Source organism: Salvelinus namaycush, unplaced genomic scaffold (genome assembly GCF_016432855.1).
Source record: "Salvelinus namaycush isolate Seneca unplaced genomic scaffold, SaNama_1.0 Scaffold973, whole genome shotgun sequence".
Taxonomy (NCBI): domain Eukaryota; kingdom Metazoa; phylum Chordata; class Actinopteri; order Salmoniformes; family Salmonidae; genus Salvelinus; species Salvelinus namaycush.
In genome coordinates this window covers 1-14,256 of record NW_024061723.1, presented here as the reverse complement: position 1 = coordinate 14,256, position 14,256 = coordinate 1, and the positions used below count along the sequence as shown (strand labels likewise).

The 14,256-nt window shown below is 44.5% G+C and overlaps 1 pseudogene; it reads left to right on the top strand.

Moving 5' to 3' along the window:
- The first annotated feature begins 4,300 nt into the window (after positions 1-4,300).
- On the top strand, positions 4,301-5,211 carry LOC120043600 (annotated as a pseudogene).
- The last annotated feature ends 9,045 nt before the right edge of the window (positions 5,212-14,256 follow it).

Sequence of the window (14,256 nt, the reverse complement as noted above, 5' to 3'; positions counted from 1 at the left end):
AGCCGTGAGTTGGGGACTAGTGAGCACTTTGGGGTAGAGGTCAGGTCAGATGAAGTGAGGAAGAACAGATATCACTAAGGTTCTGTCTAGCAACAGAGATGTAATGGCTGTTCAGATGTGTAGGAGGAGACTCAGCAGAGGAGAAAGGGTTAAATATCAGTGCTTGTGTGAATATGTTTTTGTTAATTCAGATGTTCGATCCTTTGGGAAGAATAAACTTGGTTTAAGCTTTCATAGTGTCCGTCGAGTTCTTACTCTGGTAATTAGAACCTAATACTAAACTGCAGAATGAGTTTAAGGTTTGTGGGTTGCACACCAAAAAAATAACATGCCAAAAATAACATGCCAAACTCCAGCTCACAGCTCAAAAGTTTTGGGTCAGTTAGAAATGTCCTTGTTTTTGAAAGAAAAGCACATTTTTGTCCATTAAAATAATATGCCTCACAAGTTCTCAACTGGCAGCTTCATTAAATAGTACCCGCAAAACCCCAGTCTCAACGTCAACAGTGAAGAGGCGACTCCGGGATGCTGGCCTTCTAGGCAGAGTTGCAAAGAAAAAGACATATCTCAGACTTGCCAATAAAAAGAAATTATTAACATGGGTAAACGAACACTGGACAGAGGATCTCTGCCTAGAAGGCCAGCATCCCGGAGTCGGCTCTTCACTGTTGACATTGAGACTGGTGTTTTGCGGGTACTATTTAATGAAGCTGCCAGTTGAGGACTTGTGAGGAGTTTGTTTCTCAAACTAGACACTCTAATGTACTTGTCCTCTTGCTCAGTTGTGCACCGGGGCCTCCCACTCCTCTTTCTATTCTGGTTAGAGCCAGTTTGCGCTGTTCTGTGAAGGGAGTAGTACACAGCGTTGTACGAGATCTTCAGTTTCTTGGAATTTCTCGCATGGAATAGCCTTCATTTCTCAGAACAAGAATAGACTGACGAGTTTCAGAAGAAAGTTCTTTGTGTCTGAAGAAAGTTATTTGTTTCTGGCCATTTTGAGCCTGTAATCGAACCCACAAATGCTGATGCTCTAGAAACTCAACTAGTCTAAAGGCCAGTTTTATTGCTTCCTTAATCAGAACAACAGTTTTCAGCTGTGCTAACATAATTGCAAAAGGGTTTTCTAATGATCAATTAGCCTTTTAAAATTATAAACTTGGATTAGCTAACACAACGTGCCATTGGAACACAGGATTGATGATTGCTGATAATGGGCCTCTGTACGCCTATGTAGATATTCCATAAAATATCTGCCATTTTCAGCTACAATAGTCATTTACAACATTAACAATGTCTACACTGTATTTCTGATCAATTTGATGTTATTTTAATGGACAGAAAATTATGATTTTCTTTCAAAAACAAGGACATTTCTAAGTGACCTCAAACTTTGAACGGTAGTATATATTTTTATGGGGGAAATGTGGTAAAAACAACATGCACTGTTTTTTTCTGCTAGTAAATATATCCAATTCCCTAGAATACAATCTGCTTCTTGAAAATATCACAACCCTTTTGTAGCATTTTTAACATTCCCAGCTCCTCTGAGATATTCTACGACCAGCTAAAACTTGCCTGTAGCTTTACATTTCAGCTCTCTGTGTGTTTAATCAATCAAACATGTTATTTATGACAACCTCAACTACATTGGAGGTGTTGTGCACTTAATGTGCTTACTCCATATAGGAATTCCCCAGGGAGTTAGAAGGATATACAGTATGTAGCATAGAAAAAAGGCCACTTCTCATACACAGATACAGTTGAAGTCGGGAGTTTACATACACCTTAGCCAAATACATTTAAACTCAGTTTTTCACCATTCCTGACATTTAATCCTAGTACAATGTCCCTGTCTTAGGTCAGTTAGGATCACCACTTTATTTTAACAATGTGAATTGTCAGAATAATAGTAGAGAATGTTAGGAGTGTGTATTGGAGGCGAAGTCAGGTGCATGAGAGCAGAGTGTATTGAACAGGCACACTTTTTATTCCGGTCCAAAATGACAGCACAAAGTAACATAAAATGTGCCCAAACACGGAACATAGACAAAAAGTAATGCGCGGAACAATATCCACAATTCCAAAATACACGAAACACAAACAATCTTACACAAAGACATGATGGGGAACAGAGGAATAAATACATATGGATTGATTGGGGAATGAAAACCAGGTGTGAATGGAACAAGACAAAACAAATGGATACATGAAAAATGGAGCGGCGATGGCTAGAAAGCCGGTGATGTCGACCGCCGCCCGAACAGTACCCCCCCTGACGCGCGGCTCCAGCGGTGTGTCGACAGCGGCCTCGGGGACGACCCGGAGGGCGAGGCGCAGGGTGATCCGGCCGGCGAGGGTGGAACTCACGCAGTAGTTCAGGGTCTAATACATCAGCCACCGGAACCCAGCACCTCTTCAGTCTCCTAGCTGCCCGGATGTACTCCAGGTTGCAGTGGTCAGTCCAGATGAGGAAAGGGTGTTTAGCCCCCTCAAGCCAATGTCTCCACGCCTTCAAAGCCTTAACCACAGCCAACAGCTCCCGGTCCCCCACATCATAGTTCCGCTCCGCCGGGCTGAGCTTCTTCGAGAAGAAAGCACAGGGGCGGAGCTTCGGTGGCGTGTCTGAGCGCCGAGAGAGCACGGCTCTGATCCCAGCCTCAGCTGCCCAAAAGCCCTGTCCGCCTCAAACGACCACTTCAGACGTACAGGACCCCCCTTCAGCAGTGAGGTAATGGGACCAGCCACCTGGCCAAAACCCCGGATAAATCTCCGGTAGCAATTGGCAAACCCTAAAAATCGCTGCACCTCCTTTACCGTTTTCACGTACGAAGCCTCCAGTGATGATCCATGGCCCGAAGCCTCCAGTGATGATCCATGGCCCGAAGCCTCCAGTGATGATCCATGGCCCGGAGCCTCCAGTGATGATCCATGGCCCGGAGCCTCCAGTGATGATCCATGGCCCGGAGCCTCCAGTAATGATCCATGGCCCGGAGCCTCCAGTGACGATCCATGGCCCGGAGCCTCCAGTGACGATCCATGGTCCGGAGTCTCCAGCGACGGTCGGCAGTCCTGAGTCTCCAGCGACGGTCTGCAGTCCTGAGTCTCCAGCGACGGTCGGCAGTCCGGAGAGCCTCCAGCGACGGTCTGCGGTCCAGAGCCTTCAGCGACAGTCTGCAGCCTAGAGCTTCCAGTGGCGGTTCCCAGTCCAGAGCCTCCTGCGAGGTTTCCCAGTCCGGAGCCTCCGGCGACGATCTACGGTCCGGAGTCTCCATCGACGATCTACGGTCCGGAGTCCCCGACGACGATCTACGGTCCGGAGTCCCCGGCGACGATCTACGGTCCGGAGTCCCCGGCGACGACCCACGGTCCGGTTCCACGGAAGCGGAGGGATCAGCGAGCGGAGCGGGGTCTACGTCCCGAACCGGAGCCGCCACGAGGCTAGATGCCCACCCGGACCCTCCCCCATGGAGTCAGGTTTTGCGGCTGGAGTCCGCACCTTTGGGGGGGGGGGGGGGGGGGGTACTGTCACGTCCTGACCTTAGAGAGCCTTTTAATTTCTCCATTTGGTTAGGTCGGGGTGTGATTTGGATGGGCATTCTAGTTTTTCTATTTCTTTGTTGGCCGGGTATGGTTCCCAATCAGTAACGATTTTCCTCCTCTTCAGACGAGGGGTATGAAGGATCGGACCAATACGCAGCGTGGTAAGTGTCCATGATATTTTAATAAACTGAACACGACAAAATACAAAAATAACAAAGTGAATGATAACGAAAACCGAAACAGTCCTGAAATGTGAAACAAACACTAACACAATCACCCACAACACACAATGGAAAACAGGCTACCTAAATATGGCTCCCAATCAGAGACAACGATAAACAGCTGCCTCTGATTGGGAACCACACCAGGCCAAACACATAGAAAACAAACAACCTAGAAAAAAGAACATAGACTGCCCACCCTAACCAAACTAAAATAGAGACACAAAAAAAGAACTAAGGTCAGGACGTGACACAATCAGAGGCAGCGGTCTATTGTTGTCTCTGATTGGGGATCATACTTAGGCAGCCTTTTTTCCATCTTTAGTTTGTGGGATCTTGTCTATGTATAGTTGCTTTCTGCACTACATGTAGGTTTACGTTTGTTTTTGTATTTTGGTGTTTTTTTCGGTGTAATTTAAATAAAAGTAAAATGTACGCCTACCATGCTGCACCTTGGTCCAATCCATCTCTAAATGAACGTGACAGGATGACTGTTCCTTCTTCTGACAGTCTGACTGTAAAGAGGACCGCTTTTGACAATGCGTACTGTGGATGACGATCAGCCGAGTAAGAACTGCACAGCAGAGAATCTACCACTGTGTTATTTTCTACCCCTCTGTGATGATTGTGGAATTCTTCCTGGCTCTACCGCTCAACCTCAGTGCTTTATCTTTTATATTCAAAATGAAGTTCTGGAAATCTAACAGCAACAACATGAAGGGGAGTGGCGGAGTACAGAGGGTGGAACTTACAAAGCCATGTTGTTCATGCTGTTTCTGAATTGAGGTGCCAGTATTGCCTTCCTGACTGGGATTTCAGTTGATCCTTACTTTAATGTAGTTCATCCTGGAAAAAATAACTTCCTTAAGTTCTTCAAAAAGTCTCCTCATATCTCTGTCATCATCTAGCTACTGCTGCTCCCCCTGAATATCCCAACCATGCTGAAGACCTTTGAGTGCTGTAACAGTTATGGGCGTAAAATGTCACTGGTCGAGGACGTCACTGACACTTTGAGAGAGGTTGTGTTTTTCGCCCAGATTCTCATCCCTTTCTTTGTGTTGGTCTACTGCACGGCCCACAATGTCAACACACTCAAAAAGAAGCAGGGGATAGGACCAAGCTGTGTCGAGCAGTGTTTCTGGTCACCTCAGTTGTCTTGGTATTCTCTTTCTATTTCCTGCCTTGTACCATAGCTACAATGGTTCTGTTGATTGTGAGAGTTGAGAATTTACCCAGAGCAGAAGATATAGCTGTCTTTGACGGTCTCATGGTTTTGTCCTACATGGTTTGTCTAGTGGACCCAAATGTGTACTGCTTAAGCAGCACTAAGTTCAAAAGCCTCGACCTGACAACTTATTGTCCCTGTCTAAAAATAGATGAAAGCACAAACTCAGCAGGAAACAACTCAAATCCAAAACGCAGCAACAATGTAACGCAGCATAGTAGGTAAAATACTTACTAAATACAAAAAAATAGGAAATTAATTACTGTTTTATGACTGCATTAAGACTGTTTGTTCTCATGATGAGACATTCATGTTAGTTTGCTACATCAGACAATGATTCACTACTTGTTTATGTTATCGTCATATATCGTCATCTGGTTTCTTTAACCAGTGATGTCGTCATGTTAAACCACTCATAATGACTCTGTTGTTGCTAATTGTCTGGGTCAAATAAATATTCCTCTTAAGTTATGTTTATTTATTTATTACTACAGTACTACTACTACTCTTGATGAGGCCAATGTATATACTTTTTTTATAGTTTGAGAGTTTTATTTCTTCCCGCCTTTACAACTTAATTATTAGAAGTTGATCAAAATATTTTCCGAGCTTCTGTTATCATACCATATACTGCAGTAGTTACAACAAAAACAGACCACGACGTGGTCATCCATACTTCTTACCATGGAGGGAATGTGTCAGAACAGGACCCGTTTTGGGCAGCCATCCATCTCCTGAGGGAGGTGAAGCATAAACGTTTGATCTCTGATTGGACCTCTGTGGGTTGGCAGAGAGACCAGAGGTATCCACTCCAGCAGCCAGAGCAGGCATCAGGCCCAGCCACTGGGCAGAGAGAGAGGGGGATAACAGCAGTCCTGCCGATGAGAAACAGAGAGGGACTTTAGGTGGAGGATTTAAAAGGTAAAATTCCTAAGAGATCGAGGAAAATACTAGGTCTTGTTGTTACAAGGAAGCATCCCCCAAGAGCTCCTCTAGTCAACACAGCAATTTTTCTTTATATAAAAAATAACTTAAAAACATAAATTGTCAAGGCCTTTGACTAAATATAACTGGAAAACATTGCATGTTACAAAACAATACTTCAATAATGTAAATAAAGATCATTTAATAAACAATTCTGAATTTAAAAAAATGATTGCTTGTATTGCTTTTGACTGTGGAATGAAATAGATAACTCATCTCACAACATTTTATTTTTAGTAACTTGGCCCGGTGCCTTTAACTCTGTAAGTAAATGCACTTAAATGAAATCTTTAGGTTACGTTCCTTGACAGTTTAAGGCAGGGCATTGACATCTGCTATTTTTATGAAATATCTACATTGGTCATTTCATCGGATAATCACGTTTCCTTAGAAACTATGTGTGAAGGAGAGCCTTCACTATGGACTAAATGACTAGTTTTAAATATATGGATTCAAAGTATTTATTGCCATTTTAAACTATAAATTATTGTGATGCAGTGTTTTTTTTCTGTATCGATTTATTTAATCCATAACCTGCGCTTTCTATCATCTCCAAACATGTCCTGTAGTAGTGCATTGCTCATTGTATTGCCTAATTGGTGGGAGGGGCTTATCAGCACAGCAGCCTTCAACGTGTAACCAGGGCCTTTCTTAACAAGGTGTGTTTCCTGACTGTGTGGAAGAGACATTTGTTATAGCCACCAGCCATGTGTGTTTCATTTGTTAGTCTGCAGTTTAAAAAAAACAATTAAGTACTTTTTAACTTTATTTCTCAGTTCCTCTTTTATGCCTTTAGATGACAAGGTATCGGCCAGCCTGTCACACTGTCTATAGTCTTTATTGTTGTTTTTAGATCAAGCCAAGATAAAGATTCATGCACACTTCTGTTCGTATAGATAAACCCTCAAGCTACATCACCTGTTTTTCTGTTCCTGTGGATATGAGCTATGCACGTAGATTCCTTACATTTTTATTCGTGCTCTTGTGGCGGACACAGAAAGAGAAACATTATTTATCTTTATTCAAAAGGGGAATAGGCTGATCTTGCAGAGTTCTGTAATTCTGTCAGAAGAACAATGGATGCGGTCCATCTTCAGAACACATCCTCAAACACTGAGGTCGATCACTGCAACGTGGGGAATCAGATGATATACAGTCTTCTCTAAAGTGATGATTGTGGAATTCACTCTGGCCTTGCCTCTCAACCTGTCAGTGCGCTACATCTTCCTCTTCCTCTTCAAATTCTGGAAAATCAACAGCATCTTCCTCTTCAATATTGTGGGTCCAGATCTTCTGCTGGTGATATGCTTGCCAGCCAAAGCCTATCACTTCCAGCACGGACTAAGCCGAAGTGAGAACAAGCTGGTCTGTATCAATCTTGAAGCGTGGATTCCGATTGGTCAGACCAGCGTTGAATAGCCCTTAGCATGGGTATATCCTGTTTGAGTTTCTGCCTATAGGAAGGGAGAAGCAAAATGGAGCCGTGGTCAGATTTGCCAAAAGGAGGGCAAGGGAGGGCTTTGTGTGCCTCGCGGAAGTTAGAGCAGCAGGGATCCAGTGTTTTACCTGCGCGAGTGCGACATTCAATATGCTGATAGAATTTAGGTAGTCTTGTTCTCTAATATGCCTTGCTAAAATCCCCAGCTACAATAAATGCAGCCTCAGGATATATTGTTTCCTGTTAGAATAAAGTCTAGTGAAGTTCCTTGAGGGCCGTCGGGGTATCGGCTTGAGGGGGATATACATGGCTGTGACAATAACCGGGGAGAATTTCTTTGGGATATAATACGGTAGGCATTTGATTGTGAGGAATTCTAGGTCATGTGAACAAAAGGACTTGAGTTCCTGTATGTTGTTACGATTACACCATGAGATATACACCCCCGCCCTTCTTCTTCCTGTCCGAGTGACGCACAAAGAATCCCGGTGGCTGTACTGACTCTGACAGTATATCCCGAGAGAGCCATGTTTCCGTGAAACAGAGTATGTTACAATCCTTGATGTCTCTCTGGAAAGCAACCCTTGCCCTAATTTCATCTACCTTTTTATCTAGAGACTGGACATTAGCAAGTAATATACTCGGAAGCGGTGGTTGGTGTGCGCGCCTTCGAAGTCTGACCAGAGGACCGCTCTGTCTGCCTCTTCTCCGGCAGCGTTGTTTTGGGTCAGCCTCTGGAATCAGTTCAAATGCCCTGGGTGGTTCGGACAAAGGATCCGCTTGGGAAAGTCGTATTCCTGGTCGGTCGGACTTGGGCTGGTGATGTCTCGGGACATAGACCTTTTTAGAAGGTCTATGTCCCTTGAGTTGGAAAATGTGTGATAGCAGTGGACTAATGGTAGCTTTCTGTGTAATATGTAACAGTATGTTTTTGGATTGTAACTTTGGTGATAGAGTCACCAAATTGCACACACAGCTAGGACAGCGTTTTATAAATATGTGTAGAAACAAAGCCTTAACCCCACAGAAGTCTTATTCCCAATACGGCTGCCAAACAAGTCAATGGGATCTTATTGGACAATTTCACATGACCATACCTGTATGAAATATAATTGTAGTATGCCCCAAAATGTTCATAGTGATGTAGAATACACAACCACATGAGCCAGGAGTGCCAAATATATAAAGATAAATTATTCACAGAAATGCGGTAAAAATGTGCCCAAAAAGCTGTCTGAATTGCTGATTTCTGAAGATGTTATGATCAATCATCTTCAAACATGCAAAATGGATATGTAAATGTAAATAGTCATGGAAATGAGCTGCTTAAAAGTATATACAATGTTATCCTAGTAGCTGTTTTCATTATGAGGACTTTAAACCGGCCTCATACATTCCATTACAATGTAACAAAATCCAATGTTGGGCTTGTTGAGGCCAATTATTACTTTTAGTATTCTAGTAGCAGACCAATCTGCTATCGTGGAGAGCGAGAGTACGGGCAGACACCGTGTTATGCGGAAGATCGCACGGTGTCTCCTGTACGTGTACTTAGCCCGGTGCGGTACATCCCAGCTCCACGTATCGGCCGGGCTAGATTGAGCATTGAGCCAGGTGCCATGAAGCCGGCTCAACGCGTCTGGTCTCCAGTGCGTCTCCTCGGGCCGGCATACATGGCACCAGCCTTACGCATGGTGTCCCCGGTTCGCCAACACAGCCCAGTGCGGGTTATTCCACCTCCCCGCACTGGTCGGGCTACGGGGAGCATTCAACCAGGTAAGGTTGGGCAGGCTCGGTGCTCAAGGGAGACAGTACGCCTGCACGGTCCGGTATATCTGGCGCCACCTCCCCGCCCCAGCCCAGTACCACCAGTGCCTACACCAGCACCAGGCTTCCAGTGTGTCTCCAGAGCCCTGTTCCTCCTCCACGCACACGCCCTGTGGTGCGTGTCTCCAGCCCGGTACCACCAGTTCCGGCACCATGCACCAAGCCTCCTGTGCGTCTCCAGAGCCCTGTGCGCCCTGTTGTTGCTCCCCACACTAGCCTTGAGGTGCGTGTCCTTAGCCCGGTACCACCAGTTCCGGCACCACGCACCAGGCCTACTGTGCGCCTCAGCCGGCCAGAGTCTGCCATCTGCCCAGCGCCGCCTGCACTGCCTGTCTGCCCAGTGCCGCCTGCGCTATCCGTCTGCCCAGCGCCGTCTGAACTGCCCGTCTGTCCTGAGCCTTCAAAGCCGCCCGTCTGTCCTGAGCCTTCAAAGCCGCCCGTCTGTCCTGAGCCTTCACAGCCGCCCGTCTGTCCTGAGCCTTCAAAGCCGCCCGTCTGTCCTGAGCCTTCAGAGCCGTCCGTCAGTCAGGAGCCGCTAGAGCCGTCAGTCAGTCAGGATCTGCTAGAGCCGTCAGTCAGCCAGGATCTGCCAGAATCGTCAGTCAGCCAGGAGCTACCTGTCACGCCGGCGATGCCGGAATTCCCCCTCAGTCCGGAGCTGCCCCTCAGTCCGGAGCTGCCCCTCAGTCCGGTGCTGCCCCTCAGTCCGGTGCTGCCCCTCAGTCACCGGAGCTGCCCCTCAGTCTGGTGCTGCCCCTCAGTCCGGTGCTGCCCCTCCGTCCGGTGCTGCCCCTCCGTCCGGTGCTGCCCCTCCGTCCAGAGGCGCCCATCAGTCCAGTGGGGTTAATTTGGAGGGTCCCCATTATGAGGAGGCCACGGAAGTGGGGATTAACTATGGTGGGGTGGGGACCACGACCAGTGCCAGAGCCGCCACCGTGGACAGATGCCCACCCAGACCCTCCCCTATAGGTTCAGGTTTTGCGGCCGGAGTCCGCACCTTGGGGGGGGGGGGGGGGGGGTACTGTCACGTTCCTGACCTTATTTCCTTTGTTTAGTCTTGTTTAGATGGTCAGGATGTGAGCTGGGTGGGCATTCTATGTTATGTGTTTCTATGTTGGGTTCATTGTTATCTAGCCTGATATGGTTCTCAATCAGGGGCAGGTGTTTTACGTTTCCTCTGATTGAGAACCATATTAAGGTAGGCTGTTCTCACTGTTTGTTTGTGGGTGATTGTTGCCGTGTCTGTGTTTTGTTCGCCACACGGTACTGTTTTCGTTCGTTTGTTCACGTCGTTTATTGTTTTGTATTTTGCCTAGTGTTTTTTCATCTTCGTTGCTAATATTAAAATATGTATTCAAACCACGCTGCGCTTTGGTCCGATCCTTGCTCCTCCTCAGACGAGGAGGATTACGACGAGCGTTACAATTCCGAAAACGTGTCTGATGGATAGCTGTGAATCTAAGCTTTCTGATGCTATATGATTGAAGGGTGTAAGGGAGCAATAACATGCTGTACATTGGGTAAAATCCCTATGGGAAACATGAATGGAATGGAGGGATGAAAGGAAGAGTGCTAACACACAGAAAGCTACCATTGGTCCACTGCTTTCACACATTTTACAACTCTAGGGACATGGACCTTCCAAATAATCCCTAAGACATCATCGGCGAAGTGAGTCCGACGGCCCAAATATGGGGGTCTCATGAACTAATATGACCACAAAAGCAATAAATGTTCACACAGTAATCAAATGATAGGGGAGAGTGGGGTAAGTTGAGACAATTTTTACATTCAGCATCACTCCGTCAAGGGAAATATAGTTTTCTGTATAACAAAGACATCTATATATATTTCAGGATGTTGTGTATCCCTGGAAATAATCAGAATTCATGTAAACATTACAGTTTTGAAAACATAGCTTGTCCAAAAAAGTGGTCTCTTGGCACAACTTACCGTTATGGGTTAAGTTGAGCCACGGGATAGGTTAAGTTAAGCCACCTACAAACTTCTGTACTGAATGAAATATTACCACTACCTTTCTAAAACCATGTCTATCTTTACTTCCCCAAACACAATTTAACACAATCACTTTTTTTCTTTAAATTATTTTAAGCATCTTTTAACACAGGCTTAACAACTAACAAACACTTTGTACATTTATTGACACTTTTAACATAGGCCATAATAATCATCATAATCATAATAATCATCATAATTTCATCTACCTTTTTATCTAGAGACTGGACATTAGCAAGTAATATACTCGGAAGCGGTGGTTGGTGTGCGCGCCTTCGAAGTCTGACCAGAGGACCGCTCTGTCTGCCTCTTCTCCGGCAGCGTTGTTTTGGGTCAGCCTCTGGAATCAGTTCAAATGCCCTGGGTGGTTCGGACAAAGGATCCGCTGACTGTGATAATGCCTTGCATTACGCCTGGGAAGAAAACACACTCAACTTACCCCAAGACAAACATTTGACAATGTTAGCCCACACAGCTACAAGGATGCACTTCATGCTAGGTTTAGGACCTCATAAATAAATAAAGGTATAAAAAAAATGTATTGAAGCATATAGAGTGGGGAGTGGAAAATTGAAAACTAGCTGTTATTGGTAGAGTTTTGTTACCAGGCAGGCCAAAACTCCATCACACCAACACAGGCTGAAATGATTTTCAAACAGCTCTTACACTAAAAGGACATTATATCATAATTTGCACAATTTCACAGTACTATTCCAACCTCATAGTGTGGAAATATATATAAAACACAGGAAAATCCTGTTTTTGACTGCACTAGGCCGATAAGTCATTTCCCACTGGCTTTTTCAGGATGAAAACAAAGGTAAAGTGAAAACGCAGCTAAATGTCATAGTACATTGCACTTTAACCTCATTGGGTCTTTTGTGTAAAGAGCTTTTTGAAGAAAGTAAATGTAAGTGGACATGAATGCATAGCAACTTTATGTGCTTTACATGTCTCTGATTTATCACTGGAGATTATGCGACGGTCCTTATACACACCTGTGGCTGTTCATTAGTTCAGAAAAACCTGTTTAGCCTGAAAAGATTAGTGCTGCTACAAGATGAAATGACATGTAATTTCTTAAATTACCCAACAGAGCATTGTGTTATTGCCTCTGTGTATTGAACAAATCTTAAGCAACCACTGCCTTGGAGCTGACATGATCTTCTTAGTAACCTCAAAAACAAATGATCATCTCTAAACTATCAACACTTCGGAAAGTCCCTTTGGACTAAATCTATTTTCAAGATCATCAAATACAGTTAAATGTACTAAATTAACTTTGCACTTTCTAACAAAATACTACTTTGTAAACATATTTCATGCCTCTCCACTGAATTAATTTGTATTTGCTATTTGATGGTGGTTGTTTTACGTTGAGCTCAGTCAGTCAGTACCCACCTGGCCCCATGAGGGACAGGAGTCTGCTCTGCTCCTGTACAACTCTGTGTAGCTGCTCCACCTGCTGTTGAACTAGCTGCTCCTGTTGCCCTGGGCCCTTCACCGATGCAGACATAGACAACACTCAACACACAGCAGGGTCTGTTGACAGCTTCAGCATCATTATGTAATACTACAACATAAATTAACGTTTATTCGTCACATGAACAGGATACAGCACGAGGTGCCTTATTGCTATTAAAAACTCATTACCGACATAATTAGAGCAGTAAAAATTATTTTTTTCTCATACCCGTGGTATACGTCTGATATACCACGGCTGTCAGCCAATCAGCATTCAGGGGTCGAACCACCCAGTTTATAAATAGTAATACAACTGGTTGTGGTAGAATATGTACACATAGGATATACAGTATAAATGATCAGGGTGTCAGGTAGCCTAGCGTTTAAGAGGGTTGGACCAGTAACTGAAAAGTTGCTGGTTCGAATCCCTGAGCCGAAGAGTTGAAAACTCTGTCGATGTGCACTTGAGCAAGGCACTTAACCTTAATTGCTCCTGTAAGTCGCTCTGTATAAGAGCGTCTGCTAAATGACTAAAATGTAATTAATTTTCTGTCAACCATGACTGTTATTTATAAGTAGGTTAATAAAGTAAATAGTGATCTTGGTTGAGCAGTTGAATTGTACAGCAGCATTGACAGTGTATGTGTGTGATTATTTGTATGATTAGTGCTATATTAAACTGATAGCCAACAGCGCAGGGAAGCAGTTCACATGAGAGTGCCAGTGTGAATGAAGTTACTGTGCTACATGCACACATTGATCAATAATGCTGCTTCAAGTAGAGTGCAGCAAGTAAAATGAGTTTAAGTGGGTAATATACCCTCAATTCAAGTAGTTTTGAACACAACTGTAAATTGGTATGTTACTGCCACCTACTGGTAAGCAAGAGTGCATGCATCAAATCAGTGAGTAAAAGCAATTCAGACCGAAACTTGAAACAAATATGTCTACAATAGTAGGCTACACTGTATGGTTTAAATACACTACTGACCTGCTGGAGAGCTCTCTGTAGCATTAGTTGTCGTGTAGTTTGTAGTGATGAGTTACTGTCTGAGGCAGCCTCCTGTGGGTTTTCCTCTATGAACAGCATCATGGCTCAGTGAATGGGATAGAGACAGGGGACTAGAGCCCAGCTCAGCTGCATGAGGATTTAGGTGGGTCCTTTGGTTATCCATGTCATGTGTTCCAGTGTTATGTGGCTCCTGTCGTGGTACCTGGCCAGGTCTGCCTCTGGCTCAAACGATCCACCTGCTGACCATGTTCTCAGGCTATTGTTGTCCATGGGGATTCAGCTGACATTATTACATTCAGAGATGCTTCATGAAATACTCTTGATTATCACCTTCTGTTAACAATGGCATGTTTTTGAGTAATGTCTGGTCTCTGCAAGTTGGAAAGAGAAATGTAGGGAAGGTCGTAACAGGGTAATGTGGGATAACTTGCTCTACATTTCTTAAGTCATTCTAACAAAAAGATTCTGATTTAAGTTGAGGTAATATGTTTTCATTTAGAAAACGTGATATAAATCGAATTAAGTTACA